The sequence below is a fragment of the Orcinus orca genome, chromosome 3, assembly GCF_937001465.1.
Source record: "Orcinus orca chromosome 3, mOrcOrc1.1, whole genome shotgun sequence".
NCBI classification, from domain to species: Eukaryota; Metazoa; Chordata; class Mammalia; order Artiodactyla; family Delphinidae; genus Orcinus; species Orcinus orca.
Window position 1 is genome coordinate 52,777,047 of NC_064561.1, and position 16,769 is coordinate 52,793,815.

General features: G+C 43.2%; 2 protein-coding genes across 2 annotated transcripts in view; one reads left to right on the forward strand and one right to left on the reverse strand.

Annotated features, from left to right (window-relative positions):
* Positions 1 to 16,769, reverse strand: part of SGCD (sarcoglycan delta) — a 745,702-nt gene that overhangs the window by 148,403 nt on the left and 580,530 nt on the right. The gene's annotated exons all lie outside the window — the stretch shown is intronic.
* TIMD4 (T cell immunoglobulin and mucin domain containing 4) overlaps positions 1 to 16,769 on the forward strand; it is a 34,896-nt gene that overhangs the window by 12,656 nt on the left and 5,471 nt on the right. The gene's annotated exons all lie outside the window — the stretch shown is intronic.

Sequence of the window (16,769 nt, forward strand, 5' to 3'; positions counted from 1 at the left end):
CTACTCTTTGTAGCGGTGTGCAGGCTTCTCATTGCGGTGGCTTCTCTGGTTGCAGAGCACAGGCTCTAGGCACGCAGGCTTCAGTAGTTGTGGCACGTGGGCTCAGTAGCTGTGGCTCGCGGGCTCTAGAGTGCAGGCTCAGTAGTTGTGGCATATGGGCTTATTTGCTCTGCGGCATGTGGGATCTTCCCAGACCAGGGCTCAAACCTGTATCCCGTGCATTGGCAGGCGGTTTCTTAACCACTGCGCCACCAGGGAAGTCTGAAATGTGTGCTTCTAAATTTTATAGCTATTACAAAATTGTCCTCTGGAAAGGCTGTGATAATTTATCTTCCCACCCACAGAGTATCTGCTTTCCCATATCCTCCCCACACTCGATATAACCATTTGTTTAAATTTTTTCAATCTCCCGAGAAGAAAATGTCATCTCATTCTTCTGTTGTTCTGATTAACAGAGAGTTGGAGTGTCTTTCTCTATGTTTATTAGCCAGAAAACAGCCATCCTTTAACTCTGTGAAGGAGGCAGTGTAGCATCACTGACAAAGGCTCGGAAGATGGAATTGGAGAGTCCAGACAAGAGTGAGCGGAAGGGAGATAGGTTTTGAAGGAAGACTGTAAATCAAGATGAAATGCAAGGGTGATCTCATGTTGAAAAGCTTTGGCATGCACTAACTCACACAGTGGGAGGACGGGAAACCTGGACTGGATGTTGATAACAAGGTGCCAGTGATCCAAACCTTCTTTGTCCATGGGATGCGGTAGGGTGGGGGCCTATTTTCTGGCAGAAGAGAAGGCAGCAACTAGAAAAGTGACAAAAGATGGTCAACGAGTTTGCAAAATGTTTCATTTATTCCACTTAAATCTTGGACTATTTTACACTGAATTGCAGAGGAACAGAAGGTCATCTGATGTTTTACCGTCTTTTATAATATCCCTGATAATTTCATGTCACTCCTGCTTGATAAATCCTGGGAGAGAGAACACTTGTGCCCATACCCATAGGCGGCACTGCTGAAGAGGAGCTGGTTATAGGAAGGTCTGTCAGTCTCTGTGTAACATCTGTTCGTTGTGGAAGAAGCCAGGGTTTATTGAGCACATATCATGTGCTGGCATGGGGTCAACTATTCTCCTGGGCCACTTAGTTCAATCCCTCTTACCAGATGCTCCAATCTCTATTTGTCATAGCTTTTTCAAGCCCACACAGCTGTTGGGTGCCAGAGCCAGGAAGTCTAGCTCTGATTCCATACTCTTAGGTATTAGTTTATTTTGCCTTACCTTCCAGTCTGAAATAAAATATCATGTTCTTGTCATTTACCATCCTTTTTTTCCATCGGTTTTTGTAACGAAACATTTATAATACATACTGAGGATTTAGCTAGGTGTTAGGTGCTGTATAAGGGTTTTAACTTGTATTGTTTTATTTAAATCTGACAATGACCTTCTAGCCAGGTATAGGTATTATCCCCATTTTACAGATAAAGAAATGGAGGGTCAGGGAGTTTCTTATAGAAGCTAACACCTACTGAGGTCTGTCTTTGTCTCAACGCTCTGCATTTTACATGCATTACCTCATTTGACTTTTCACAAAATCCTATGAGACAGTTACCATTATCACCTCCATTTTAGAGCCCATGAATGTTATATATCTTGTCTGGTAGATGATGGACCTGGGCTTAACCCTTCTCTGCTCAACTCTGATGCCATTCTGACCCCATGGTAGGCTGCCCCCGCCCCATCTACCCTCTGGAAACACTTAGAGAATAAAACTACTTCTTCATTTGCATAAAAATGCTTTCAACCCATTTCAGAGAACCTACATGCTTCTGTGGGCTTTTTCTTACCTTGGCTAAACATTCCCAATTCCTTCCTCATGTCTTCATGTAATTTTTGGATGGCCAGGCTGCCATGGTTGAGGGCTGCTTTAAATTGTTCAAGTGGCTCTTGCTACAATTATTATTCCTTAAAATTAGCATTTCCTGGAATGGCAATTCTTTACTTCCTCTCTTTGGCTGCCTGGAACAGAGTTCAGAGATGTGGAGTGATTTGCCCAAGATCACACAACACAGCAGTGCAGAGAGAGAGGTGGGATCACACCCAGTTTCCAGGGGTATTATTAAAATGTGTACATGGACTCCTAAATGGAGTTGTCTGTGGATGAACTTGCAGGGGGACAAGAACCCCCCTGAAATTTTATATATATATATATATATTTATATATATATATATATATATATATATATATATATATATATATATATATATATGTAGTTGTGTTTGTATATGTACACACACATTTTCCTGGGGAAAAAAGTATAGAACTTTTATTAGATTCTCCAAGAATTCTGCAAAGCTCCAAATGATTAGGAACCATAATTCAAACAAACAACAATAACAATAAAAATTCTCATAGGTTTCTTCCCCCCAGCTAAAGGCAGCCTGTTAGGGGAATACGAACTCTTACGCCTCTAGGTAACTGGGAACTCAAATCAGTCCCTCTAGCCTGAGGATTAATTTCATTTCTTGCTTGGCCACAGGAATGTGTGAAATGGTCCCAAATTGCTCCATAGTGACCCAACATCTCTATTGGGTAAGGACTCTGAAGCTAAGGTGAGGAGACCCACATCACCATGTCATTTCCTAAATAAAATCGGGTGGCTTGGGATTAAGTCCTCTGCAGATTATGCCTCAGCCTCACTTTTAGTGCCTCAGTAACATCCCAAATCCTTTTTTTCTAGTCCTTTCTCCTCACATTCTTCTCGGTAGCCTGAGGTGGGGGTTAAAACACCTCATTTGGGGAATGTGAAGGCTCAGGGTTATATACCAGCTCTAACGTTTTATGCTTTATTTTTTTCTTTTAGAATATCAGGTTCTTGTTCTAGGCTTTTTGAAATCTCAGTTTCCTCAAAATGTACAATGGAGATAATAGTACATGGTTCATAGGGCTGTTAAGTGAGGAAATGCATGAGAAAAATGTCTGGTCCATAATTACTGGCTAGTAAATGACAGTCCTCGTGACAAATTCTGATCCCCTCTGCTCACTGGATCTCTGCTGATCTTCCTACTCACACATCTTCATTCTCTGGCCAGGCCGGCTGGGGAGCAAGAGGCCACATCTACCAGCTCCCAGCTGACTCACTTTCTTCCAAATACAGAGACACTTTTTTTTTTTTTCCCTGATTTCAAAACATATTAAAGAGCTACAGTAATCAAAACAGTATGGCGCTGGCACAAAGACAGACATACAGACCCATGAATACAGTAGAGAATAAACCCTCACATACACGGCAGAGACACTTTTTGGTTTTATGATTTTTTAACTGCTAATTGCACCAGGAAAACAGCTGATGAGTGACAAAATTGCAAACTTGGGGAAGTGATGAAAGCTTTTTAAAAAATCTCATGGCAGTCATTCTCGACTCACTGTTAAAATAAATCTGATTCTGAAAGCTTTTCACTGGCTGCTTATTGCATGCCTCTATGGAACTCTCAGTTATGGGTTTTGTTCCTCTGGTGGACATCTTTAATCTTCTGATGCCTCTCAGTTGTTTTGTCCTTCTCACATCACTCAATCTAGGGAGGCTTCACTCTATAATTTAGGCTCAGAAATCAAGTTTTGCTTGAAAAAGAGCTGTGGTCGAGTTTGCCATGCAAGGGCTTCCTGATTTGTATTATTTATTTGATTAGACACCTCCAAGTATGTATCTCCTGCTCCGGTGCCCTCCTCTGCTTTGAAGGTATTTGGTCTGCAGACATCATCTGAAGAAGCCCTAGTCAGGATGTCAAATCCTCACCTCCACTCTGTGGCTGCCTAGAAATAGAGTTCAGAGATGTGGAATGACTTTCCTGAGATCACACAGTGAGGCAGAGGGAGAGCTGAGACTCTTACCCAGGTTTCAGAGGTTTGAAATTTGGGCCCACGAACTCCTCGGGAGGTGTTGTCAGTGGAAAACAATGGGAAATTGAGGCCCAGCAAAGGCCAGTGAGTTGAGAGAGGGCTTGCAGTGATAGGGAGGCTGCTGAGACCAGAGGCCAGTTCTCCTGATCCCACATACAGTTAACCTTTGTCCCAAGACTGGCAGCCACTATCTCTCAACAGAGCTTCCCTGAGGGCAGATTTTCCTATTTGCTCCTCAAGTATTAGGATTCACTTTTTCTCAGCCCCCCGGTAGATCATTATACTCATCAACAGTATGAAGTCCAAGCTGTGAAATAATTTCAAATTTAATGCCCCCAAATATGCATGAGGGCTTGGCTGTCAACCCAGGAAAACTGGGAAAAAATGAACATTCCTCTGGCAATAGTCCTAATTTCCTTTTCTGAGATTCTTACAGTAGTGTTTTCTCCATCCCAGGGTTGGATGGTGGGGGAGTGGGGATGGGGTGCTTTTAGGAGTTCTTGTTCTCTTACTGTATCTTTCTGTTTTACAAAACCAGCCCAAGCTTCATGGTCCAGAGCAAGCTGGCCTGGCCATGGAATCAAAGGATTCTCAGAGGGAAGAGTGGTTAGAGATGAGATTTTATGTCTTTACCTTGGCATTTGGTTTGGATATATGGAAATAGGTCACATGATATTTGGTAAAGGCCTTTCAAATCTGTCATTCATTAAACATGGCTTCCCTGGGTGCTTCCCTGTGCAAGACCCAGAACATATAAAAATGAGGAAGTCTTGACCTCTGTTCTTAAAGGGGTGGGACAGACAGGCTTGTGTAGAGCAAACAATTATCCAGTGAGCTTGGTTTTGGGATAGAAGTATGAAAAGGTGCCCTGGGGACCCAAAGAAGGGAGAGAAGGATTCTAACTTGGAAAGAAAGGCCGGGATGATTTCACTCAATGATCCTTGAATTGGTTCTTCATGGATGAGAACATCTCATTGAGCAGAGAAGAGTGAACAGGCAGGGAGAACAGCATGAGCAGAAATAGGGGGACTTATAATAGCACGAAATCTTTGGCGATTGTTTAAGAGTCTAGTTTAATCTAATGAAGACAGGAAGCTAGGAGTGGCCTAGGTTCTTAAAGGACTTGATTGATGGGCTGAAGAATTTAGATTTCGTTCCGGGGTCACACAGGTCCAGTCATGTTTTTGGAGTCGGGAATGGCATTTTCAGCTCTGTTTTAGGAAAAATTGCTCTGGCAAGAGTGTGGAAGATGTATTCGAGGGGAGTAAGCCTGGAGGCAGAGAGCCTCCTGCAATAACTCAGGCAAGAGGCGAGTGTCTCCACCAGGATGATGGCAGCAGTGACAGCAGCGAAGGGACAGAGTCAGAGCCATTTAGGACTTTGAACTGAGAGGACTTGGTGACTGGAGTAAGAAGGAAGGATGACTGATTCTCCGCACTTGGGAGATCAGCTCGATGTGATGGATTCACTGGTAGAGGAACCCCAGGAGGAAGAGTGAAATTTATTTGGGCGATCTTGACTTTGAAGTGCCCCTGGGAAATGTCTAACAGGCCGTTGGAAGTGTGGGGCTGGGCGGACTTACGGATGCCTCGGTGGGGATTGGGTGTCTGATGATTGGCACCTCCTGTGATCCAAGAATCATTACTGTGCTGAATAAGGAGTTGCCCCTATACCAAAACTTTCATACGTACTATCTCATGAGGGAGAGTTCAGGCCTATCGATATAATATGACAGTTACTGAGTGCTTATTATAGGACAGGGCTGGGCTCCATGCTTTCAGTGCATTATCTCATCATGAGGCATCGTCCAGATCTGTGAGGAAGATTCTATTATTGCATTCGTTGTAAAGGAGAAGAAACAGGTTTGCAGAGGTTAAGACATTTGCCAGAGTTGGAACCCCAGGTCTCTTTACTCTTGAAAATTAGCTCTTAAACACTTGATTCTATTGTCTCATTAGCAGAGGGCATCATTGAAGCTCCCGTGGTATCGTCTGAAGATATTGTGGGAGAGGAAGGGTGGGATGAAGGCAGACACCCCACCTCCTTACAGGAACGACTCCATTGGGAGAGGGTGTAGTAGAGGCAGAAAAGCTGGCCCAGGCGGCCAGTTAGAGAGACAGCAGAGGTAGGAAGTGGTCCAGGAGACAAAGATTATGGGATGTGTACTTAAATATGAGGGAATTCTAAATACCGGTCAGATGTGGCATCTAGATAGGTGGCTGTGAACTGTGGCAGGAGGACCGCTAAGCGAACAGGGTGAGCGTTGTGGATGGACACCCTGAAGTCAAATGCTGAACCATTGTGAGAGAATAAATGCTAGGCGTTCTTTCAAGGAGTTGGAGGGTGAATATTTAGAGGGGAGGCAGGGTAGAGGGAGGAGACTTGTACTGTTATAGGAGGAGGGGAGGCCATCAAAAATGGGAGAGGAAGGGTTTGGTCTAGAAATGGAGATAGGAGACAGGGGAGTTAGGTTGGCATCAGTGAAGGTGGGAGAGCAATCAGATCTCATGCAGACCTCCCAGGGAGGTAGGAGACGACTGGGGAACCAAGACCTTGAACTCTGAGATCATCCAGTCTGTCTATGCCAGACCTGGCCATGGTCTGGAACCACAGAGAGCTTAGTCAAAGCGTAGATGGTCCTACTCTATCCAAGACTTGCAGAATGAGGACCTCTGGGGTGGGTCCAAGAAACTGAAGCCCAGCCCTAGCCCCAAGAAGGCATTTAGGAATTGCTGGTGTGGTCGACTCTCCTTATTCTACACGGAAGGAAACTGAAGCACAGAAGCACAAAAAAATTTCAAAGAGACGAGGAAGTAAGTCCTACGTAGGACTCTCTTCTGGGTCCCAAATCAGAGCTCTTTCCCCTGCGCTGCACTATTTCATTGAAGTCAAAGTTGAGTCCTGTCAGAACTTGACACTTCCTGGGTCCTCAGTTGATCAAGGGCATAAAGAACTTGTAGGAGAAGTTGCCATTCTCAGTGCAAGTTCAGCAGAAGGAGCAGAGGAAGGCAGGGGAATGAAGCAAAGCTCATTTTCACTCACAAATGCCGTTGTTAGGAGGAAAGAAATTGGATGCAGTCGATTTCAAAGTCAACATCTTTCGCGAGGCAGTAGCCTGTTTGTTTTATCTTTCATGCCCAGTGCTGTTCGCAGGCTGGAATTAGTTGGTAGGCTGGCAGTCTGGGGATGAAGGAAAAGGACAAAAAGTGGATTCTTATGATGCTTCTCACAATAGTCTTACATCTATCAACCGTACAAATGTTGTTTTTTTTTTTCCATTAAAGTTGGGATTGAATCTGTGTAATTCTAGCATCTAACAGCTCACCTTCAGAAAGGTCAACCAAATAAGACGAAAGAAAGTTGCCAGGCTTTAGGAGAGGCATGTCCATGGTAAGGTGGACAGAAAGTGAAAGTGAAGTAAGGTACCATCCACTGAAAATAGAACTCGGAGCTGGCCCTAAGATGGGTCCTCACTAACAGTTACCCAGGTGAGCTGGGTGACCGCTCTGCAGACCAAAATGTCCCTCGGACACCAAGTCAGGTGCTGGAGACATCTCCAGTTTCACAGGAGGGTAGGATCAATAGATAAACCTCAGTGAGCTCTGTGATGAGGTGAGGTAGCTGTTCTCCCCACTACGAACAAGTCAATGAATAAAGGTACCAATGCCCTTTGGCAAGAACCTACCCACACTTGTGGACTCTTGACTCCTGTGATGCCCAGAAGCAGAAGAGGGAAACAGAAGTGAAATTTGGAATCAGACGTCATTGCTCTACCATTTACTAGCAATCAGTACCAGCTTTGCAGCCTTGGGCAAGACACGAGACCTCTCTGGGCTTCAGTTTCCTCCCCTCTCAATAATTCCGCCCAAGTTTATTTACCTCATAGATTCATTTTGAAGTTCAGATGTGATAATAAATGTGAAAGTACTCTGTGCATTTTTAGCTGCTTCCATTATGCTTGACATTGTCATCAGTAATAATAATTTTTAGAATGTCTTTTCAGAAACTGCACCCACCTAGGCAGTGGAGGGCTAGGATTCCATTCCAACAGGACCACTTCCCACTGTGCCATGAAACAGCATGGTCATGCACCCTCCAGCACTGATCTTTTCAGAGCAAGTGTATGTGAGCTCTTGCTACACTTCCCAAAGGCCATAGAGCCCAGAGGATAAGAGCTTGGGCTCTACAGATAGGTAATCCTGCCTCTGAGGTTTGCTCTCTCCCTTGCTAGCTATGTCACTTGAGCCAGTTGCCTGACATCTCTAGGCCACAGGACTCCTGCTGTGAGATGAGGACAGCAATGGTACCTAGTGCAGAATGCTCTGAGATCAAACATGGAAAACACTTTGCACTGTGCTGGGCATCGAGTAAGTGCTTGGTACATGGTGTCCATTTATTATTGTTGTTGTTGATAATCCAGAGGTTCTTTGTGAAATGTGCACCTTGCCCCCTCCCTCAATTAAAACGTAGGGATTGGCTGGTGTGTGCAAAGCAGTGCTAGGCATTGTCCCTCAGAGAGGAGTCCAGTGGGGAAGGATCAGGGATGAGGTCGTGTCTGTGCTTCACCGAGACGCGCAGAGATTGGCACGCGGGAGAAGTAGCCTGAGGTGGTGACTCTGAGCTCTCACAATGATGAGGACATTTGTGCTGCTGGGCATCCTTGGAGGCAGTGGAAGGCTGAGACACTGTTTAGAACTGGGTGACTCTCAAACAATGGTGTTCTGAGTCTCTGGTTTCGTTCTGTTACCTCACCTGTGTAAGACGTGCAGTCATTGCATCATTCCTCCCCCTTTATGAACCACTTTGGGTGCCAACACAATTTGCTCTCTGGTTCCTTTCAAAACTAAATGGACCCTACCCAATTTTGCTCTTGGGGCTAAGGAACACCTGATTCATGTATGTAATGCTCTCTTGATTGATTGATTGAAGTGCATCGTACTCTTTTTTTAAAAAAAAAACCTTTTTTTTTTAATATATGATCCAATTTATTTTTATTTAATTTTATTTGTTTATTTATTTTTGGCCGTGTTGGGTCTTCATTTCTGTGCGTGGGCTTTCTCTAGTTGCGGCGAGCGGGGGCCACTCTTCATCACGGTGCGCAGGCCTCTCACTGTCACAGCCTCTCTCGTTGCAGAGCACAGGCTCCAGATGCGCAGGCTCAGTAGTTGTGGCTCACGGGCCCAGTTGCTCTGCGGCATGTGGGATCTTCCCAGACCAGGGCTCGAACCCGTGTCCCCTGCATTGGCAGGCAGATTCTTAACCACTGCGCCAGGGAAGCCCCATCGTACTCTTTTTGATCGTTCCACATATCAAAAACATGCAGGGGTCTCCAAAATTTAAAGGAAGTATGTGAATTCAGTAAATGCCTGTTTCTATTTTCAAAAGGTATTTTGAAATTCCAGAACTGCGTTAGTGCTGCTAGGTGAGGTCAGGAAGTATGGGTTCTGGTCACTTCCTTTGTTACTTATTACTGTGAAACCTTGAGCAAATGAAACTGTCTCTCTAGATTTTAATTTTTCTCTTGATTAAAAAAAGGGCATCAGAGGAGATAATTTTGAATTCCTTTCAAATCTAAAACATTCAGGCTTTTGGATCCTTTTGCTGTTCTTTGGATTTTTAAGACCATACCACAAGTAAGCCACAAGGGGACAGCATAAGCCGACTGCTACCTAGGAAAGGAAAGAAACTTCTCTGAAGGCTTGAAGTTCTGACTTTTAAAATCATAGGTTGTGTTAAGATTGTATCATTGAATTGACTTATTTCAAAACTAAATTTGTTTTAGAAGTAGAGACCGATGAGTCCCAGTGTCTATGAATTCAGTGATGAGTCAACATATGTAATATGAGTTTTTAAATGTACCCACTGAGAAGATAGTGCTCTTATTTCCAGGTGATTTCTGGCATGAAACCCATTGGTTGGAGAGTTCACGTTTTCAAATAGGATTTTAATATGCTCTTTTTCTTTTCTCTCAGAGATGTTACCATCATGATTTTTTGAGTCATTCCGAGTTGAGCTGAGTTCAAATTTCCTTTTATTGTCTGTGTTACCCTGGATGAGTGATTTAAACTTTCAGCCTCAGTTTATACATCTGTAAAATGGGTTTTGTAAGCATTAAAGTGAAATAATTTACACGAAGTGCTCATCACTATGCCAGGCATGTGATAGTGCTCAGTAAACTGATTCTGAGAGGGAGGTTCTAGGAGTTTTGAAGCACATTTCTGTTAATGGGCTGGAAACGGGCAATATTCAAAACAGATTCTTAAAAGATTTTCTACCCTAAAAATTCAGTGCCATTCCAGAATTGCACAAAGCACATGGTTTTATTTGAGTAAGAGAACGAGGTCCAGTCTACTCCCTCATCACCCTAGGGTGTGAAGGTCTGAAGGTTTTCAAAATTGTACTCAGATAGAACACATTTAATTCCCTGACTCCATGGGCATTGTTTCTGCATGTAGACTCACTTAGCAGTAGTCAGCAAACGTTTTCTGTGAAGGGCCAGATAATACATCTTCAGGCCTTACAAGCCGTGCTGTCTCTGTCATAGCTACTCAACCCTGCCCTAACACTGCAGGAGCAGCCAGAGATAACACACATGCAAATGGTGTCTCTAGGCTTCAATAACACCGTACTGATGGACAATGAAATATAACGTACCTGCAGTTTTTATGTGTTATGAGTTCTTCTGCTTCTTTTGATTTTTTCCCAACCATTTAAAAATCTAAAAAGGATTCTTGGCTCTGAGGCTGTGCAAAAACAGGCCAAGGCTGGATTTGGCCCCTAGGCTGTCATTTGCAGCCCTTGATCTATACCATCCAGATACTGGATGCGTTCCTTAGAAAGGGCAGATGTGAATTTATTTGGATAGGTTTGTTTTCCTGAGTGTACACTGAACATTGCCCCCTACCCTACTAGATGAGAAGTCCTCTGAAGGGAAAGATGGTGTTTTCATGCCGTACTGTTAACATTTAAACTTTAGTTTTCATGTTATGAAATAAATAGATGCTCTTGTAAAATAAAAAGTTAAAACACTATAAAGTTGAAGTTCCTTGTATTCCAAACATTCCACCCAGCCCCCCCCCACAAATGATTGAGATGAAGAGATAATACTGTAACAGTTTGGGCTATATCCTCTCAGGTCATTTTTTGTTGTTAATAGCATAGTCACATCTATTATTATTTTTCATAAAAATGTTCAAATTGTTTACAAAATCATTCTCTCTATAGTCTTTTAAAACTTGCTTTAAAGTTCATTCAACATTTTTGTTCAACAAGTCTTTACTGCAAAGCTACTATGTGTCATGCATAGATTAGATTGAACTATATGAAATGGCTGATATTTAAACTAATTTTTAAAAACTTTCTATTTTGAAATGATTGTAGACTTCCACAAACTTGCAAAAATAGTACAGAGAGAGCTACACATTCCTCCAGCTTCCCTCAGCGGCAACATCTTACACTATTACCGTACATTATCAAAATGAAGAAATTTACATCAGTACAATACAATTAACTAGACTACAAATTCTACTTGGATTTCACCAGTTTTTATATGCACTCATTATATTAAAAAAATGTTTTTGACCTTTAAAAATGACTAATATATATATCCTGTTACATCATCATACCTCAGTACTCTTAGATCATGGGAGGTGCCTTTTTCTAATAGCACCACAAAACCCTTCTTTGGCTGTGGATGAATGAGTTTCTAACAGCTATCTTCAAGGTTTCACTTAGAATGTCACTGTGGCCTTGCTTCAGAGAAATGACACACCCCTAACAGTTAGCCCTTGACTAAGTCATCCTGCAGAGTTTTCAGTAATTAACACATGATACACGGAATATTTTACAGTTAAAGTTTTCACATTTGAGAAAATTAGAAATCATACAAAAGTATTAATTAAAAAAATTGAATTGCCTACAATATTTCCACTCAAAGTCAGGTGTATTTAGCCTGGATTTCTTTTTAGTTTTCTTTGGGGAACAAGAGGTATGCATGTGTTTGTATATATATTTTGAAGTATTTACATATTCATTCCCTACACTAAGTATAGCTTTATATCCTTAAAAAAATTACTATGTAATGATAATTTTCTCAGGTCATTCAAATACTTTGTAAAAAGTTATCCAGAGATATAAAGGTTAAAAAAGACATAGGAGATCAGTTGGTGAAATAGCAGCATTTTCAGATGAATAAACTGTGGCTCAGAGAAAGGAAATGTCTTGCCCAAGGTCACAGAGTCAGGAAGTCTAGGGGAAATACTTAGTGGTGGTAAAGCATGAGGGAGGCCAACTGGCAGCCTCACTGTGCTCTGAGGTCTGGGGTTAATTTTTTACAGAAATTCCATTTTTCAGAGTACCCATGTATACCCAGAACTCAAGAGCCTAAAATTAAACCAGCAAGCCAATTTACTAATTTACAGTGTGAACTCTAACTGCTAAGGGGTCCCTATTTCGGGTTTTTTTTTTTAATGTAAATACATTCTCACCTTGTAGGAAAATCTGATATTCATCAGAAGCATTGGTGAGTACGTGGACCTGGGAAAAGCATGGTTAATCTTAAGATTCTTTTGTTGTTGTTCTTGCAATTTAACTAATTTTTTTAAGATAGATACTACACCTGCATGACAAAACTACAAAGCGTACAAAAAACTTTTAAATAGAAAGTCAATCGGCCTTTCATCCCATGTGCCCATCCCCAGAGCCACTGTTGTCTTGGAGGCTAGTGTCTCTGTGTTAGTTTTCTGTTGCTGTTATTACAAATTACCTGAATGGTAGTGTCTTAAAATAGCACAGATTAATCTTATAGTTCTGGAGGTCAGAAGTCCTAAAATCAAGGGGTTGGTGGGGCTGTATTCCTTCCGAATTGTCTGGGGGGGAATCAATTTCCTTGCCTTTTCCAGCGTTTGCGTGTCACTTGCTTTCTTTGGTTTTCAGCCCATTACCTCCATCTTTAAGTAGCAACATAGGATCTTCAAATCTCTCTTTCTCTCTGGCCTCTTCTTCCATCCTCACCTATCCCAGCTTTGACATTTTGGCCTCCCTCTTATAAGGATCCTTGTGATTGCATTGGGCCACTGGGTAATGCAGGATAATCTTCCCATCTCAAGAGCCTTCACTTGTTCACATTGCAAAGTCCCTTTTGCCATACATATACATATCACAAATTCTGAAGATTAGACACAGACACCTTTGGGTTTCATTAATTTGTCTACCATAGTCTCCAAGTGACTCATTCTTCCTCTCCTGACCAGGCTAAAAATGTATTATTAGTGGTAAAACGCTTATTGGTAATTTGTTCAAATACACCTCCATACTAACATGTACATGTTGGAATATATCCCTCCCGAATAAATGTTGCAAGGATTCAATTTAATTAAATGTAAACAGAAGCTCTCGTTTTCCCCACTCCCAGTGGATGGCCTTGCACAGTCCAGGTGAGCGCTGAGCCCTCTCTGGAGACCACGGCTCTGGACCATCACTTTTCTAGATTCAATGCAAATCATTATACCCATTTAGTCATCTTATATGTGCTCAGCACCCATTTCCTTTTTCTTTCTTAGGCTGGTTTCCTCCATGGAAGGCCACTCTCGTTCTTCATATGTCAATTTCCTTTAATACCTATATCTGTTTCCCAGGGCTGCGGTAACAATTATCACAAACAAGGTGGCTTAAAACGACAGAAAGTTATCCTCTCACAGTTCTGGAGGCTAGCAGTCTGAAATCCAGGTATCAGCACAGCCTTACTCTCTCTGAAGGCTCTAGAGGAGAATATTTCCTTGCCTCTTCCAGCTTCTGGTGCCGCAGGGATTCCTTGATTTATGGCAGCGTCACTCTCGTCTCTGCCTGCGTGTTCACACGACCTTCTCTGTGTGTGGCTCTGTGTGTCCTCTTCTCTTCCTGTAAAGGTACCGGCCATTGGATTTAGGGCCTATCCTAAATCTAGGATGATTTCATCTTAAGATCCTTAACTAATTACATCTGTAAAGACCCTATTTCTAAATAAGGTTGCAATCTGAGGTTCTACTTGGACATGATTTGCGGGGGGTGGGCGTGGGGACAATATTCAACCCACTACAATTCCTCTCTCACAGAATTGCTTTTCTTGCAAGTTCTGGGAGGCTCTGCCTCTGCCTGAACGTGCTCGTGGCAGCGTTCAGGGCCTTGAGAATGTAATGGCCAGCAGAACACAGAGGACACGAAAACCAATAGCCTGGACTTGTCTAACTCCTATCCCCCAGCCGCAGGCATTGCTACTTTTCACAAGGAAGAAAAGCCAACCACCAATGTGTACTTCTTGTTGCTCTTTGGTGTATAACACTGCAGCCCTATGAGTACTTCCATTTGGGCTTCTGGCATTTTCAGAAGGGAGAAGGAGAAGAAGGAGAAGAAAAAGTCCTGTCTGGTATCACTCGGTAGTGTTTGTGTTTGCAAAATGTGTCTCCCTTTAGACACCTGCAATTTAAAATACAGATTAGCTCTGACAAAAATGACCCAGGCTGGCTTTTCTCTTTGATGGTTTCAGTTTCAGGCTTACCCATCACAAATGATTTCAGCAGGATTTTGACAGAACAGGGTAGGAATTTTGAATACTTACATGCAGTTTCCAGCTCTAGGGGATAATAGCTGAGAGAAAAACAACATTAACTAAGTTGTAGGATATGAAAACATGCTGAATATCCCCCTCTGAGTTTTATGCTCCTAGGCATTCAACAAGTCACTTTCCCTGTAGAACAAATAAGCTGTCTTGTACCAAATTATGAACCTTACAAAACCTGTCACGTTTCTCCTTTTGCCTTGAGTGCAGAGAAGCTTGGGGGAAACAGCGATCAATTTCAATAATTATTACCCTATTTGTTACATTCGGGCCTCCTCTGTGTGTGGCTTTGTGTTCTGCTTCTACGGGGAGGTTTCATTGCACATACGACTTTGCATCCCTCCTGGACATTCTCCCCTGCCCTGGCCCCGGGACACTGCTCTCACTCGCTGCCCCCTGCCCTGTTTCTTCTTCCTTCTCCTCCACCTCCTCTCCCTACCTTTTTTTTTTTTTTTTTTTGCGGTACGCGGGCCTCTCACTGCTGTGGCCTCTCCCGTTGCGGAGCACAGGCTCCGGACGCGCAGGCTCAGCGGCCATGGCTCACGGGCCCAGCCGCTCCGCGGCATGTGGGATCTTCCCGGACCGGGGCCCAAACCCGTGTCCCCTGCATCGGCAGGCGAACTCTCAACAACTACACCACCAGCGAAGCCCCTCCTCTGCCTACCTTTTAAGTGCTAGGATTTCTCAGGGTTCCTGCTCCCCTGTTTCTCTGGACATGTAGCCCTTGGGTTTCTTATACACTCTGAGGTTTTTATCTGCTGCCTGGATCCTGATGTCTCCTAAATCAGTATCTCCAGCTCCAACCTTTTCCCGAGTTTGATTCAGATTCAAATCAGTCAACTGCTTATTATGCAAATAGTGTTTGCAGTGTCCCTCTGGTAGCTTACACTCAGCGACTCTAAAGCTGAGCTCCTTGCCTTTCTCCCACTGCCTTGCTGCTTCTTCTCTTCCCAATCCTAGGGGACAGTTCAGGCAATGGCCCGCTTTCTCAAGGAGGAAACTTCGACTCAGCTCTTTCTCACCCCCCATTCAATGTCCGTATCCTCTTGATCTCCCTCCTAAGCGTTTCTGGAATCTGTCTCTTTCCCTTCACTTCTAGCTCTGAATTTCAGACCTGGAATCAGGTAGATAGTAATCTCTTGGCTGTTCTCTTATCCTCCTAACTGGATCATAACCTGCTTGAAACGTTTCTGTGGTTTCCCACTGCTTACAGAACTAAAGGGAGACTTAGCAGCATGAAACAAAAGGCCTTCCGTGACTGGTTCCTGCCCATCTCCATGCCATCCCCTGCCACCCCCCACTTCTCATTTTACACCTGCACAGACGCTTGCCAGTTGCACGGGAACCATCCTGCTTCATGTTTCCGTAGCTTTGCTGATGTTCTACCTAAAACGCCTTTACCATCTTGCTTTGTTAATTGTTACACAACCTTAACTCAGTTCAGGTGTTAACTCATTCAACAAACATTTATTGAGCACCAAGTATGTGTCAGGCAGTGTTGGAGCCCCACTGTTGAGCGGGCACAGAGGGACAGTGTCTTCACGGAGCTTAATTCTGATAGCACTCACTGAACTACCATGGGGCTGAGTACCTCTCCCTCTGCCCACCCTCCCCAGCGGCCTGTCCATCCTGCATCCTTACCTTTGGCCCGTTAGGCTGAAATAAGCTTCTGGTCTCCCTCCTCTAGTGTACTGTAAATTTCATGAGGGTGGGACCATGCCATATTCATCTCTGCATTCTTGGTGCCCAGAACCGTGCTTAGTACTTGGTAGATTCTCAGTATGGTTCCCTTGTTGAACTCAGCTATCAGTTATAAATCCATGACTCCGTGTCTCAACTTAAATTTCACATTTTCAAGGATGTGACCCTCTAGAACCGGTCAGCCATCCTTATGATGTACCTCTGACACCTTATACTATTTCTTCCCAGAATTTTGCACAATTGCTTTTTTACAACTGTTTACATTATTTGTTTAAATTGGGTTTTCTGTACTAAGTTGTGAACTCCATCGAGAAGGTCGATGGTACAGCTAGAATAGTGCATGGCCTATAATAAATGCTTAATAAATATTTGTTGACTGATAGACTGACAGGTTTTCTTGCTGGAGAAAAGTCCTGAATGCATTACTGGGGCTTAAAGAAAATTTAGATTCAATTGCCTCCTGGCCTAATGCCTCACTCTACCCATCTATAAAATGGAGATGCTCCTGCGGGATAATACTGGACAGCAGATGAGCTTTAGATAAAAAACATACCAAAACAAACGTGCATAAATAAATTA